At 43.8% G+C, this 16659-nt stretch overlaps 1 non-coding gene across 1 annotated transcript; it reads right to left on the bottom strand.

Moving 5' to 3' along the window:
• Positions 1-14798: 14798 nt before the first annotated feature.
• LOC121141605 lies at positions 14799-14902 on the bottom strand. The gene has a single exon (XR_005878585.1). It is a non-coding gene; the product is annotated as a U6 spliceosomal RNA (small nuclear RNA).
• Between the last annotated feature and the right edge of the window lie 1757 nt (positions 14903-16659).

Genomic DNA, 16659 nt, shown 5'->3' on the forward strand with positions numbered 1-16659 from the left:
AAGAGTACTGGCTGCTCTTCCAGAGGTCCATGTTCTGTTCCCAGCACCCACCAGGCAGCTTACAACCACCTGTAACTCTAGTTCCAGGGGATCTGATGGCCTCTTTTGACCTCCCAAGACACTACTTTCATATTGTACTTAGACATATATGCAAGCAAAACACCTGTATACATAAAATAAAAAGTTAATTTTTTTTAAACTGTCACTTGATATGATGGTGTACACCTTTAATCCCAGCACTTGGGAGGCAGAGGCAGGCAGATCTCTGAGTTTGAAGCCAGCCTGGTCTACAGAGTGAGTTCCAGGACAGCCAGGGTTACACAGAGAACTTTGTCTCAGGAAAATAAATAAATAAAACAGACAGACAGACAGACAGACAAACTTTTGTCTTCTCCGTGGACTTGCTCTCCTGTCCAGGGCTCTTTATTCTTCAATAAGTTCTCTGGTTAACATTGAGATTGTGGCTACTGACTCACTGCTCTTTAAAAATGAGCTTCTCAGCTCTCAGGAGCCAAAGGCAGAAGAGCAATATTGCTGGGAAAGGGAGGTTAACCTGGTCTACATAAAACAAGTTCCAGGCCAGCCTGAGCTGATAGTGAGACCCTGTCTCAAAAGAAAAGAAAAGAAACATGAACCTTTCTCTTTACCCAAAACAAGAGATGAAAATAATGCCCTAACTATATCAAATGAGCAAGAGAAACTAAATGAATCCGTGGTAGTCTGCCATCAGAAATTATAGCCAGTTACCTAGGAGCAGGAAAATGGCTGTGGTTACTAGTGATTTTTTCCCACCAGTAGCTGTCATCACAGTTTCCAGAAAAGCTGCCAAGAAATCGCAGGAATTAGCATTTCACACAACCTCTCCCACATGCAGAAACACACACTCAGAGGCTTTGGAACTTTTCCCAACTGCCCTTTGCCCTCCTGTCTTCCCTTTCCTCCCACCATTCCAGATAAACAGGCAAGGTGTCTGACTCACCTTGAGTAGAAGACCTCAGAAGGTGCCTCCCTCTGCCAGTGCTCCTGACATCTTTAACCACAACTGTTCCTAAGAATAAAAAAACCAGGGATAAACGTCTTCTCCAACTTCCCCTTCTCCCTTTCTCCTCTGGCTGCCTCTCCTCCAAGTCTCTAGCTCTTCAGACACAGCACAACTCTGCAGCTAGCAACCCAGACTATCAGTTTCATTTAAAAAAAATGTGACTTGATTATGTTGTACCCAACACCACAGCAACATCTAGCTCCCAAGTTGGATCTTAATAGATGCTTGAATAGCCTTGCCTGAATTGGCCTTGGGCACCTCCCAAATTTCACACTGTGCTAAATTGTATGAGACTGACTGACAGGCCAATAGGTTCCTGTCTGGGAAGATCCACCCAGAGACCAGAAGACGGAGAGCCCACCGCTTCAGAGAGAAAGGACTTGCCCAAACTACACTCTCCTGCCTGTAATTCCACCCCAGACATTCTCTGGTACAGGCTGAAGTGGTCCAGAACCTGTGCTTCTTAGAATGATAAGTCCAATGAGCAGGTTTAACAGAACATTGGCTGTGTGCTAGGTTGTGACAGCCTGAATTACAGTGCAGGGACCAATAGGACAGTTAGACTAGAGTGTGGTAAGGATCCACGCAAAAAACAGAATGTCTGATAGGGTTAAGAATGAGCTTTACGATACAGAGAAACCCTGTCTCGTAACAACCAAAAAAAAAAAAGAAAAAAGAAAAAAAAAAAAAAAGAATGAGCTTTACGAGCCGGGTGTTGGTGGTACATGCCTTTAATCCCAGCACTCCGGAGGCAGAGGCAGGCAGATCTCTGTGAGTTAGAGGCCAGCCTGGTCTACAGAGAAAGTTCCAGAACATTCTCCAAAACAATACAGAGAAACCCTGTTTCAAAAAAAAAAAAAAAAAAAAAAGAGAATGAGCTTTACTCTGAGTTGGAGGCCAGCCTGGTCTACAGATTGAGTTCCAAGACAGCCACAATGGTTACACATAGAAACCCTGTCTCAGACAACAAAACAAAACAAAAAGATCTCTAATGCTCAGCATAGAAAAAGCTCCTCCATACAAGAACCAATACAACAATGCAAAAGTAGGTTCACATCTGTAATCCCAGCCCTCATACTGTGAGACAAGAGGCCAGCACAGGAGAATTGTCCAGAATCTTGAGGGTCAGCTAGCCTGAAGTATGCAGCAGCAGAAAGAGAGATCCTGCCTCAGTAAGGTGAAAGTTGAGAACCAACTCCTACAAGTTGTCCTCTGACCTCTGCATACTTGCTGTGAGGCCTGCACGTATGCACAGATGACACACCCACCCACAAAGGCATGTATGTGCGTGCACGTGGACACACACACACACACTAAATAAATTAATGTTAAAAATATTCTTGAAAGAGTCAAAGGAGAGAACCTAGACAAAGTTGAAAGCTGGAATAAAAAAAAAAAAAGAATAATCTAGACATCGGTTTTCCGGGATTGGTGGGGAAATGAGCACTGATGGCCATAAAGCCTCCCTCAGAATTGCTGGAGAGTCTGCATTGCTGAAGAGGAACTTTTCAGCTGGGCAGTAGTAGCACGCCTTTAATCCCAGCACTCAGGAGGCAGAGGCAGGCAGATCTCTATGAGTTAAAGGCCAGCCTGGTCTCAGAGTGAGTTTCAGGACAGCCAGGGCTACACAGAGAAACCCTGTCTTGAAAAGTAAAATACAAATTAAAAAAATGTTACAACCTTTTGCAGGGAGGTAGTAACGTCTTTAATCCCAGCATTCAGGAGGCAGAGACAGGCAGACCTCTGTGCATTCGAGGCCAGCCTTGTAAGTTCTAGGACAGGCTCCAAAGCTACACAGAGAAACCCTGTCTCAAAAAAAGAGAGAGACTGACTTTTTAACAGGGAAGTCCTCAATGATTGCTTGACATGCAACTGAGCTTTGGCTTTGCTTCAGAAGTGTGTAATATGGGGTCACTTGGTGGGACCAGCTTGCTTTAATGGGTCAGCCACAGACTGGAAGTGCTAACATAGTGTCATTAAAAAGGAAGAAAAGTGCAGAAATATGCAAATAAGAAAATGAGCTTGAAAGTTGTGGATGGCTCAGCAAACAATAGCCCCAAATAAAGATCTCAGGAGCTAAGTTTCTTCCATCTCTGCCCTGCTGTCTTTTGACCCTCTCATTCTCTCCTAGGCAAGTCACACAGACACCAGAATCCTTCCTCCCCAAGGCAGATCATAAGTTCGACAAGAGGAAAAACAGTCCTTTCTCCAAAAGCCAGCCATGTAACCTCAAAATGTTACTGCAGCTCCCTCACCTGTCTATGTGAGTTGACTGTAAAGCAAGTTACATTTTACATTTTGATTGTAACCTAGTACCCCACCCACCCTGTAAGGAAGAACACAAACAGGCCAGGAATCTCAACAGACAGGCCTTGCTGGGTTTTCCTCCTTAATATATTACTCTTTGGTCACACCCTTTGTGTCAAATCATCTTTCCATACTGCAGTCCAAATTTCACAGAACTTGTACATGTAAATGGATAGTTTATCTCGAGTCTTTAGGTCTCCTGTGTCAAACTATGAAATATATTTGTTCTCCCCCTCTCTCTCGCTTTCTCTCAACAGAGTCTCTTTATGTAGCCTGGCTGTCCTGGAACTGGTTATGTAGACCAGGCTAGTCTCCATTTCACAGAGGTCTGCCGGCTCTTGCCTCCGGAGTGCTGGGATTTAAATCACGCGCCACCACTCTGGACCTGCTTTTTTCTTCTTCCTCTGTCTCTCATTGTGTTGGCCATGGATTTTTTTGAGAGGAGGGTGGTTTTTGAGATAGGTTTCTCTGTATCTTTGGAGCCTGTCCTGGAACTCACTCTGCAGACCAGGCTGACCTCAAACTCACAGAGATCCACCTGTCATTCCTGAGTGCTGGGATTAAAGGAGTACACCACCACCACCTGGTTTGTTGGCCATGGATATTAATGATAGGCAGGGAAGGGTTTGCCGCCTGCCCTATCTGTCCCTACAGTTACATAACTTTTAATTAGCTTTTCAACTGAACTCAAAAGATATTGGGAGGGGATCAGAAATGTATGCTTGCCTGGTATGTGTGAGACCTTCCTGGGTTTTTTAATCCTCAGAATCTCTTATCTATCACACACACACACACTTGTGTGTGTGTGTGTGTGTGTGTGTGTGTGAGAGAGAGAGAGAGAGAGAGAGAGAGAGAGAGAGAGAGAGAGAGAGAGAGAGAGAGGGAGGGAGGGAGGGAGGGAGGGAGGGAGGGAGGGAGGGAGGGAGGGAGGGAGGGAGGGAGGGAGGGAGAGAACTGACTCTCTTGGTAGATTGAGGTGAAGAAGAGCTGGCTGGCATAGTGGCACAGGTCTTTAATCCCAGTTCTTGAGAGGATTAGGCAGGGAGAGCTCTATGAATTCCAGGACAGCCTGGTCTACATACATAGCAAGTTCAAGGCTAGACAGGGATATGTAGTGAGACCCTGCCCACCCCAAAAGAAAAGAGAAAAAGGAAAAGGAACTGTAGCATTACTGCCCTAGTATTTTAAAGTCAAGGTTTTTGGTGACAACAGAATGAATGATAAACATAGGATTTCAAACACACCTAGAAAAAATGTAGATGTATTTTTTAGCCAGAACTAGGCATAGTATTCTATTATATTGGTACATGCCTATATTCTCATAACTTGGGAAGTTGAGGCAGGAGGATTTTCAGTATGAGATCAATCTAGGCTACATAGCACAACTTTGTTCAAAAATTTTTTTCTTTCTTTTTCCTTTCTTCTTTTTTCTTTCTTTCCTTTTTTTTCCTAAGACAGGATTTTTCTGTGTAGCCCTGGCTGTCCTGAAACTTACTCTGTAGACCAGGTTGGCCTGGAACTCACAGAAATCCACATGCCTCTGCCTCCAGAATGCTGGAATTAAAGGCGTTGGCCACTATCACCCGGCTGTTCACTTGCTTTTAATTTTTATAAGTTAATTTTTTTTTTTGGTTTTACCAGACAGGGTTTCTCTGTATTGTTTTGGAGGTTGTCGGTCCAGCCTGGCCTCGAACTCACAGAGATTCACCTGCCTCTGCCTCCCGAGTGCTGGGATTAAAGGCGTGCGCCACAACCGCCCGGCTTTGCTTTTAATTTTTAAGTGTGTGTGTATGTGTGTGTGTGTGTGTGTGTGTGTGTGTGTGTGTGTGTGTGTTGGGTATGTGCACATGAGTGCAGTGCCCATGGAGGTAAGAAGATGGAGTTGCCAGGCATTGGTGGCACACGCCTTGAAAACAATACAGAGAAACCCTGTCTTGTAAAAACCAAAAAAAAAAAAAAAAAAAAAAAGTGGAGGTGAGAACATCAGTAGTTCAAAGTGAGCCTTAACTTTGTAGCAAGTTCAAGACCAACCTGAGCTACATGAGACCAAGTTTCAAAAAATAAAAATAAAAAAATTAAAAGCTATTAAAAGTTGAACAATAAAATTGTCCATATTCAACTGTTTTGATCTACAATAATAGCTATTTCACTTGGTTTGACCTAGTAGAAAAAGGGTATGGATTCACCTTGCAATGCTGTAGAGGTCAGTGGGGATCACCAGGCATAAGAGGGATGAAAATATCACCTCAGAATAGGCTCTGTCACAACCAGATATTCAAAAACAGAGTGGGCTGCATACAAAGATCTAGGTTCCCCGGGCAGGCACTGTGGGGGTCCAGGCAGATGTAGGTGACAGACTTCTAGAGCTGTAAGAATTACTGCTTTTGGTGGGCAGCAGGTTACAGCAGTTCTGAAGCAATGCTCCACTCCATACATAACAGGCTTCATTTTATTTTTGACAGAGGATCCTGCTTCATAGCCCTGTCTAACCTGGTACTTGTTTTGTAGACCTGGCTGACCTTACTTGTAGCAATTCTTCTGTTTCAGCTTCCCAAGTGCTAGGACTACAGGCATGTGCCACCATATCCAATTGTCTTCAGTCATTTTATACTACTGTGCCTTTGAGCATGTCTGTCCCCATGCCTAGAATTTCATCTTTTCAAACTCAAACCTGGTTCCACCTGCATGCCTCTGGAGGACTGCCATGCTCTACTGTACCTTGTGATTGCTTTTGTCTTAGCATCCTTTGGCTGTGTGTGTGTGTGTGTGTGTGTGTGTATCTTTTTACTGTCAAATGCTAGCTGCCTTTGGATAAGAGACATGTCCCTTTCATCCTTGTACCTTCAGTTCTTACAGAAGTATCTATTTCATAGTAAATAGTCATCACATAACCTAATACTCCTATAAACCCAGCACTTAAGAGGTGAAGGCAATCAGTCTGGCCTATATAGCAAGTTCCAGACCAGTCTGGGCCTCACAGATAGAGCTTGTCTTTAAAAAATATGTTGCTTGGCTGTGGTGGTTCACACCTTTGATCCCAGAACTTGGGAGGCAGATGCAGGCAAATCTCTGTGAGTTTGAGACCAAACTGGTCTACAGAGCAAGTTCCAGGACAGGCTCCAAAGCTACACAGAGAAACCCTTTCTCAAAAAAAAAAAAAAAAAAAACAACAACAAAAAAAAAAAACAAAATAAAAAGTTATTGTATATGAATTTCTAAGCCAATATTAATTTACCAACGGATTTCCTACTTATGATACACCCTGATATAGTATATTTTCTCTTACTTATTTCTGAAAGGAGAAGTCATAACCCAGATCCCAAAATTAACTTAGATTCCCAGCCTTATTCTGGAAAAACAAAACAAAACCAAAAACAAACACACACTGAACTTCATGATTTAGACTGTGCATTTGAGTATTCCTTTTTTCCATACAATGTGGAAGGAACACAGGACCTAGTGTGTGCCAAGCTGTATTTTACCACTCAACTATGTGCAGAGCAGACTGGTCTGATCATAGAACCCTTTGAGAACCTGGCAAAAGAAAAAGAAGAGGCTTATTTTTTGCCAGAAAAAAAAGTCACATATGCACAAAATAATGGCATAAATTCATAAGCTCCAATGTCTTTCTATGGAATGTAGGTTATAACAAAGTTCTTTTAACTGCCATTCTGCTTTTCATGACATATTAAGACAGTCTGCAGCCGGGCGTTGGTGGGGCACGCCTTTAATCCCAGCACTCGGGAGGCAGAGGCAGGCGGATCTCTGTGAGTTCGAGGCCAGCCTGGTCTACAGAGCGAGTTCCAGGACAGCCTCCAAAGCCACAGAGAAACCCTGTCTCGGAAAAACCAAAAAAAAAAAAAAAAAAAAAAAAAAAAAAGACAGTCTGCAAGGCAGGGATGATGGTACACGCCTCTAATCCCAGCTCTAGTTTGAGTTTGCGGACAGTTTGGTCTACATAGAGAGTTCCAGGCCAACCAGTGCTACATTCTGTCTCAAAATATAAGCAAATAGGGCTGGGTATATGGCTCAGCAGTTAAGAGTATTGGTGGCTCTTCTGGAGGACCCAAGTTTGATTCCCAATAACCACATGGTAGCTTAAGACCATCTGTAACTCCAGTTCCAGGAGAGCAGATGCCCTCTTTTGGCTCCTGTGGACACCAGACATGCAGGAGAGGCACAGACATGTATGCAGGCAAGGCACTCATACACATAAAATAAACCTAAAAATAGAACAAAATGCCTGGGTAGAGGTAGGAGAGATAGGTAAACACACAGGAAAGATAAAGAAACCAGCCAGACATGGAGGTGAACACCTGTAATTCTAGCACTTGAGAGGTTAAGGCAGATGGATCGTAAGTTCATCTGGGATACAGAGAACCTCTGTATGAATAATAAAATTAAGGAATGGAGAACAAAAGAAATTCCATCAGAGCGTCAGGATAGGAGAGATACAGTGATGCTGGCTGGGACATGTCTCCAGAATTTGATTTTATTTTCAGACCATGAAGCTTGGGGTTCCAGCCCCATGGCTTTCTTCTCTCTGGGGCTTTCTCACTGCTCCTCCCCCAGTAGGCAGTCCTTTTGGAAACTCTGAAACTCTCCTTCTTCCAGATGGGGAGCTCTGGCAGAAAGGATGTCCTGGCTTGTGTGCAATGACTCCATTCCTTCTGCCAAAGAATAGTGCTAAAATCGACTTTCCTGGAAACCAGTTAATATCTTTAGAAAGTGTGGCCTTAGTTCAGGGGTGACTGGAACCTCTAAATAATGGAAAGGTAAGAAAATAATTCTCAAGTCTAGCATGGTGGCACATGCCTTTAATCTCAGCACTTGGGAAGCAAAGGCAGGTAGATTTCTGAGTTCAAGGCCAGTCTGGTCTCCAGAGTGAGTTCCAAGACAGCCAGGACCACACAGAAAAAGCCTGTCAAGCAAAACAAAATAAAACAAAAGAATGGCTGGGTGGTAGTGGTGCACACCTTTAGTCCTAGCACTCAGGAGGCAGAGGCAGGTGGATCTCTGTGCGTTCAAGACCAGCCTGATCTACAGAGCAAGTTCCAGGACAGCCTCCAAAGCTACAGAGAAACCCTGTCTCAAAAAAAAAAAAAACAAAAACAAAAAAACAAACAAACAAACAAAAAAAAAACAAGCCAGGTGTTGGTGGTGCACGCCTTTAATCCCAGCAGTCAGGAGGCAGAGGCAGGTGGATCTCTGTGAGTTCAAGGCCAGCCTGGTCTACAAATCGAGTTCCAGGAGAGCCTCCAAAACAATACAGAGAAACCCTGTCTCGAAAAACCAAAAAAAAAAAAAAAAAAAAACCCAAAAAACAAACAAACAAAAAGAATGAAAGAAGAAAAAAATAAGAGAGAAAATATTCCTAGCCATCCTGGTACAGGGACTCACAAGAACCCAATCTGCAGTCTCTTAAGATGTCACCTCAGGATGGCAGACCCTACACCAGTCTCCTTTGAATCTTAGATGACTCCAAGTGCATTGACCACTGTCTAGGTGGCAGCACATATCTATCTCACATTTTTTTTTTTTTTTTTTTTGGTTTTTCGAGACAGGGTTTCTCTGTGGCTTTGGAGGCTGTCCTGGAACTCGCTCTGTAGACCAGGCTGGCCTCGAACTCACAGAGATCTGCCTGTTTCTGCCTCCCGAGTGCTGGGATTAAAGGCGTGCGCCACCAACGCCCGGCCTATCTCACATTTTGCACAAGACAAATATCAAAATGGACAAACTAACTCAGGAAGTATAAGACAATTGATTTTTCTATTGAATCCACAGGACTTAATTTAGTAACATAAGAAAGAACAATATTATAAAGTCCAGAAAGCCCAGAATATCACTGTGATCCATGAGTAACATGGAGGAGGAAAAGAATGGAATTTAGGGTTGGGTTGGGAGACCTGAGTTATGTCCCTAGATGGGCCCTGAGTCAGTGGGTTACTTCCTGGTTCCACGTTCCCTTCCCCCTTCTCCTGCACAATTCATGTTTTTTTTTTCTTTAGTAAAGTTAAGCACAATTGTTTCAATTATTTAAAAAAATCTGGCCGAGCGGTGGTGGAGCAAGCCTTGATCCCATCACTCGGGAGGCAGAGGCAGGCGAATCTCTGTGAGTTTGAGGCCAAGCCTGGTGTACAAGAGCTAGTTCCAGGACAGCCTCCAAAGCCACAGAGAAACCCTGTCTTAAAAAAAAAAAAAAAGAAAAGAAAAGAAAAGAAATCTGGAAAATATAAAGTCCCTTCATTTAGCAATATAGGATGGGTTTGTTCAGTTTCTAAGCACTAGTGCATAAAATCGCAAGAACTATAAATATAAACTTCATGTTTGTTCTTGGGGTCCCCAGATAGGAATGAAATGAGTAGGTCGTCTGTTTCCTCTTCTTTGGCGTTTGCTGTTTGAGATCACACAGCTGTACGGCTAACATGGAACCCTGGAGAGATAGTCTGAGAGATGTAACTGAGAAACACCCAGCTAGGACAGAGGATGAGTCAGGGCTCCGGGACTCGATACCAATTTCTTCCACTCCTGCCAGGAAAATTCTGGGGTGAGACAGTGATGACAGGAGCCAAGGGGCGGGCCTGTCAGCTGCTACCCTGCGGCCTCTGCCTTGTGGTTTCACCCTGGGTTGCCCTGCAGCTGGAACGTGTCTCCTGACACGCAAGCCCTGAACACTCACTCCGTCCCTCCCCCTTTTTTCAGACCTTCACTTGTCTAGGAATCTCCAGAAGTGAATGTCTGTCGGAGGTGACCTGAGAGTGGAAGCCAAAGGCAGAGCTGGGCGGGAACGTGGCAGTTGGGAAAACACAAGGCAGAAGAAAAGAAGGTTTCCATGAAGGCGTGAGTGGAAGTAGAAATGTAATTCACCTCCCTGAGAACCAAGGTAAAGGACAGAGGAGCAGCCTGCTTAGGCTGCTGTGGCAATGATACAGAACTGAGGGACTAGGCCTAGCAACCAGAGGCTTCAACCTCAAAACTATCAGACTGAAGACTCAAGTGGCAAGAGGGGCTCTGAGCTCCTTGTAAACCCCTCTATTATAACACCGAGATTCCCCATCTGCCGTGGGTTTCAGAATTCTCCTCTGGCACTTACATAACCCCAGTCATCTGCATTAGAGCAGTCCCACGATCCATATGCTATCACTCAGTGAGGTCAGTTTTGCAATCCCCGTTTCATCAAAGGGTATGGGGCCACAGTAGATTTAAGCAATTTGCTCATAGAATTTGGAAATCATACAACAAGGTCTGTATCAGTTGCCAGAACCCCCATGGATTCCACCATACTAAGCTGCCCTTGAGTTGAGAGATCAAATCAACTTAAAATAATGTCAAAATAGTGGAGGCTTTTTAAGACTACTTTTTAAGTTCACTAAAGAGCAGACAAGGTGATGAGCACTAAATAGAGAGCTCTGTACTTCACAACAAAGAAGATATTTAAAAGTCCTGAATTGCACAGGACTTGGGATCTGAGATCCCAGTGCAGCCCTGGTACCCTCTAGTGGAAGTTTCCTGCATCAACACACATCCATTTACCTCAAAATTAAAGAATGCTGTGTTGGGTAAAGCATGTTTGGATGTTGGAGGTCTGTGGGTTTGGAGGACGGAGTACAAGCTAGAGGAGATGTGTGCCAAGCACCAGATTCACACAAGACCCACAAAAGAGTCATGCTGGTACATGATCCAGGGATCCGGTCTCTGTGTGTTATAAATAGAGAGATCACTTAGGAATCTGGGTTTTTAGGATGCATGAGAGAGACCCCTGCCCCTTTTACTAAGGACAAGTTTGTGATCAGAGATGTAAAGTGACTCGTGTAAGGCCACAGGACAAATGGAAGCCAGCACCAGTGGGGCCGTGTTTCCTTTGTCCTTAGAGAGCTTTCTCGCCGTGTCACACTTATTGATGGGTTGACTCTACCTGTAACTTGAGCTTATAAAGATATGAAGCTTGGAGATATAAGCAAGGACAGTTCTTACCTTCATCTGCCCACAAGTCATGAATTTCCCACTCTTTCATTTAGTGCCTATTATTGCCAAACCCCAGTTTAGGCTCTGCCTTTCCAGCCTGTGGACCCTGGGAAGGGAGGAGCTCCTAGGCTTGTGGAATGCCTACTGCCACAAGGGCACATCTGGAGTTTCCTCCTCACATTCCCAAGCACGAAGGCGCCGAGATTTATTTCTCTTTCCCTCTCCCTTCCCCTCCCCCTAGAAGTAATCCCTGAGAATAGAAGTGGGTTAGAAACAGATTACTCTGATCCAAAGGCTCTGCCCTCTCCTCCCTAAACACTGTGTGGGGTGGGGTGGAGGAGGTAGGGAGTCACAGATAGCCTGAAATTCCCTTTTAGGATTACTGCTTGATTTAGCCAGTTGGGAGAAAGTGGAGCAAGGCAAGGCGAGGGATTAATTCTAGACCTCACTCTCTCCAGCAGCAGGATGCATGGGCTGGCTTCTTTCCTGGCTGAGCCAGGATGAATACCTCTCCCTAAACATGCCTTCAGAATGGGGAATCTAGGGCAAGCACAAAGGCAAAGGCTCTGTCTGCAGCAGCAGAGGAAAGGGGAATGGTGGATGAGAAAGAAAGACAGCCCTGAGAAGAGTTCTGCAGTGCAACATAAGGAATCACTCTGGGCCATGGAAACTTCCTGTGTTTCTGTGGTTTGGCTTCAGCAGAGAGGAGGACTGCATGTTAGAGCTCCCTGAGGAGTCAGCTCCTGTCTTGCCTGGAGATTTCCTGTGTAGGGGCACTGCACTGGGGTAGTTCCCTAGGGCAGGGTGTCCCTCTTCTGTGCCCAGCATAAGAGGCAGCTACACTTCTTAGCATCCTACTTGATTCCCCATATAGATCCTTTCCTAGGATAACAGCAGGCTGGAGGCTGGAGGAGCCCTAACTAACCAGAGTGGAACTCATTTGATTTTAATGAATTAATAAATTCTGTAATTTACGTATCGGATTACCACAATTGTACAGATGAGAATCAGGGGTGGCCAAGAAGCGGCATCAAGCACTATCAAATTCCTAAGCGCTGGTGAGAACCACGGGGCGTTGCCCTGGGTGACAAAGCACTGCCGATGTTGTTAACTAAGATGAGTTGGGAGTGTTTGCTAGGAGCCACCATTCGTGTTTCCTCTGTGGCACCTGGCCTTGGCCAAGTCACTTCCCTCTCCTGTGTGCTCTCACCTTAAGTCAGGGAAGCACAATGTAAATGCTTGCCAAGCCAGCTATTACTTGTAATAATCCATGTATCATTGTGTTTAGAATCAGATTTTCCCAATTTTCAGAAAAATGTTCCTGTTCAAATTTGTTCTTCTCTTCTAGATGTAGGTCACTCAGAGAATTTCAGAACTTCCCATCTTTTTTTTTATTTTAAGATTTTATTTATTTATTATGTATACACACTCTGCCTCCATGTATGCCTGCAGGCCAGAAGAGGGCACCCAATGTCATTATAGATGATTGTGAGCCACCATGTAGTTGCTGGGAATTGAACTCAAGACCTGCAGAAGAGCAGCCAGTATTCTTAACCTTTGAACCATCTCTCCAGCTCCAGAACTTCTAATCTTTAAAAACCAAAGGCGGAGCCAGGTATGGTGGCGCACACCTTTGATCCCAGCACTTAGGAGGCAGAGGCAGGTGGTCCTCTGAGTTGGAGGCCAGCCTGGACAGCTAGGGCTTCACCGAGAAACCCTGGAGTTATGATGCTGGTAAGACACCATGTGGGGTGCTGAGAATATGGGTCCTATGCAAGAGAAGCCAGAGCTCCTAATCAGTGCTCAGCTTTTTATGGGTTCAGGGGATTCAAACTCAGGTCCCCATGATTACGGTAATAACTTCCTCCTTAAGACAGGGTCTCATATAACCCGAAATCACTACGTAGCCAAGATGACTTTAAATTTCTTTTTTCTTTTTCTTTTTTTAGATTTATTTATTTATTATGTGTACAGTGTTCTGCCTGCATGTAAACTTGTCTACTAGAAGAGGGCACCAGATGTGGTTATAGATGGTTGTGAGCCACCATGTGGTTACTGTGACATGAACTCAGGTCCTCTGGAAGAGCATCCAGTGCTCTTAACTGCTGAGCCATCTCTCCAGTTGCCCATAGGTTTCTTTTTTTTAAATCATTTTTAATTATGTGTATGTGTGTTAGTGTACCTATGTGTGTGTGGGTGCCTTCAGAGAACAGGCGGATTGTGTCCCCCTTGAGTTGCAGGCAGTTGCAAGTCTGCTGATATGGTGCTGTGAATCAAACTCAGATCGTCCACAAGAGCAGTACATGTTCTTAACCACTGAGCTGTGTCTCCAGCCTCTGTAAGCTTCAATCTTGATGTTATCTGTCACTGGGAGGGCAAAACACACACATAACTGCCCTGTCACTAGCAAGGAGACCTATTCTCTTTAGGCCTGTGATAGTTTGAATGTAATTGACCCTCATAAACTCAGGGAGTGGCACTATTAGGAGGTGTGGCTTTGTTGGAGTAGCTATGGCCTTGTTGGAGGAAGTCTGTCATTGTGGGGTGGGCGATGAGGTCTCATATGTGCTCAAGCCTCGTATCTCAGACCACTCTCTACTCCCTCCCCAGCACCATATCTGCCTACACACCATCATGTCCCACCATGATGATAATGGACTGAACCTCTGAACCAAAAGCCACCCAATGAAGTGTTTTGCTTTATAGAGTTGCTGTGGTCATGGTCATGGTTTCTCTTCACCACAATAACTAAGGCAAGGCCCCATTTGAAAGTTTCACTAGGACAAACATGGATTCCAGGAACACCTTGTGTGTTGACAGAAATGGGGAAGACACTTCTGCCTCATAGTGTTTCCTTTTCACCATTGTTGAAGAGATTTGTTTTAGTTTTATGTAGATAAGTGCCTGTCTGAATGTTTTCTATACACTCCACCACCACATGCATGTAGTGCCCTCAGGAGCCAGTAGAGGGCATCAGATCCCCCTGGAATTAAGAATGATCGGGGATGTGACTCCTATGTGAGTGCTGGGACCTGAACTTGGGTCCTCTGAAAAAACAACAAAGGCTCTTAACCCCTGAGCCATCTTTTTAGCCTCATTTCCTTTTCTCTTTTTTGAACAAATGACAAAGACTTGGTTTACCAGCTTTTTAAAACCAAAACTTAATTGTACCTATTTATTTATTTATTTTGTTTTGTTTATTTATTTATTGTGGGAGGGGGTTGTGAGACAGTGTTTCTCTGTGTTTCCCTGGCTGTCTTGGAACTTGCTCTGGAGACCAGGCTGGCCTCAAACTCAGAGATCTGCCTGCCTTTGCCTCTCATGTGCTTGAATCAAAGGCATGTGCCTCTACTGCCTAGTCCAACATTATATATTTGAATAGTTGTAAAACTGGTGAAGGTGACAGCATTTGTGCACAATTAGAAAACATATGAATTGAAGAAAAAAAGACGGAAATATTTCTGTAGAAAGCTTATCATGTCATAAAAACATGGAATGCTTCATGAATTTGCATGCCATCCTGCGCAGAGACCATGCTAATCTTCTCTGTATCATTCCAATTTCGATGTATGTGCTGCTGAAGGGATCTTGACGAAAAATCCTTTTTATCTTGCATTCTGAGAAATGCAAACTGTTAGTGTTGGAGGATTAAGAAATATCCTTCAGTGTTACCAGTAGACAGCCGGCAGTTAGCCTTGGACTTAATGAGGAAGAAGGATAATACAAATTTTCCAAGACAGCTAATCAAAAGCAACAATGATCACCTTTAATGAACTAAACCATACCGACTACTCTTATTTTATTCAGGCTGATATGGAATTAGTTTGCAGTATCTGAGAAATTGACCAGAGGTTAGGCAGAAATGACTTAGGATGTGTTATCTACTCCATGTGGCCAAAATAAAACTTGACAAAAGAGCAGAGTATAAAAAGGATTATAGCTGGGCGTTGGTGGCTCACGCCTTTAATCCCAGCACTCCGGAGGCAGAGGCAGGCGGATCTCTGTGAGTTCGAGGCCAGCCTGGTCTACTGAGTGAGTTCCAGGACAACCTCCAAAACAATACAGAGAAACCCTGTCTCAAAAAACCAAAAAAAAAAAAAAAAAAGGAGTATAACAATATTCTGTAATAATCAATAGTCACTCCTCCATGGAGATTTTCTCACTTTGTCAGGTGTACCAAATTTAAAAAAATGTTTTATTTTTATAATGCATAGAGTAGGTGGATAGAAGTCTGTTAAGGAGTATGAGACATCTGTGGCCAGGCATGATGGAACACACCTTTAATGTCAGCACTTTTTTTAAAGATTTATTTATTTATTATGAATACAATCTTGCCTCGTGTATGTCTGCACTCCAGAAGAGAGCACCAGATCTCATTACAGGTGGTTGTGAGCCACCATGTGGTTGCTGGGAATTGAACTCAGGACCTCTGGAAGAGCAGCCAGTGCTCTTTACAACTCTGTGCCATCACTCCAGCCCTAATGTCAGCACTTATCAGGCAGAAGCAGGAGTAATCTCTGTGAGTTTGAGATCAGCCTAGTATAGAGAGTTCCAGGCCAGCCAGAGCAACACAGCGAGACTCCGTCTCAAAAACAAAACAAAACACCAATAATAATAATAATAAGTAAAAGAACCCGGCAATGGTGGTGCATGCCTTTAATCCCAGCACATGGGAGGCAGAGACAGGTGAATTTACAATGAGTGCTAAGACTAAAAATTTGAGGAAATTCTTACCCTTGAAGACATTTCAAGTTCCAGGACAGCCAGGGTACCACAGAGAAACCTTGTCTCAAAAACACAAATGTTTCAAAGGGTGATCATGGTGCAGTACACCTGTAATCCCAGCACTTGGGAGATAGAAACAAAAAGATGAGGTATGGTTCACGGTCATCCTAGCTACATATTGAGTTAACAAAAATTAGAAGTTACCATCTGAAACGATACCTGTGATTTCTGAACGTTTGGAATTTCTCAGTCCCTCTGATAACAGCTCTTAGCACTTTAAGCTGTCAGCAAGTTGGTTTTAACTTGAAAGCTCTTATATGCACAGACCATAACTCCTAATCTATAGAAAAATGTTGTAGACAAATGCTCAATTGATAGTAATCTACAGAATATGAAAATCAAAAATATGGATAGTATTTGTTCTTCAGAACTGTTTATGGTACTGGATGTTCCAGGATAGCCTGAACATCACATAACTATGAAGCAGCTTTGGAGTTATTATACTCCATGAGTCCGATTTTCAGTTCTGAAGCTATTAGTTGTCTCAACTTAAATTACATACTTAATATCGCTGGCCCAACCACATATGTAAAATAGAAATATTCCTGCTTTTTGTGGTG

Source organism: Mesocricetus auratus, unplaced genomic scaffold, assembly GCF_017639785.1.
Source record: "Mesocricetus auratus isolate SY011 unplaced genomic scaffold, BCM_Maur_2.0 Super-Scaffold_100007, whole genome shotgun sequence".
Taxonomy (NCBI): domain Eukaryota; kingdom Metazoa; phylum Chordata; class Mammalia; order Rodentia; family Cricetidae; genus Mesocricetus; species Mesocricetus auratus.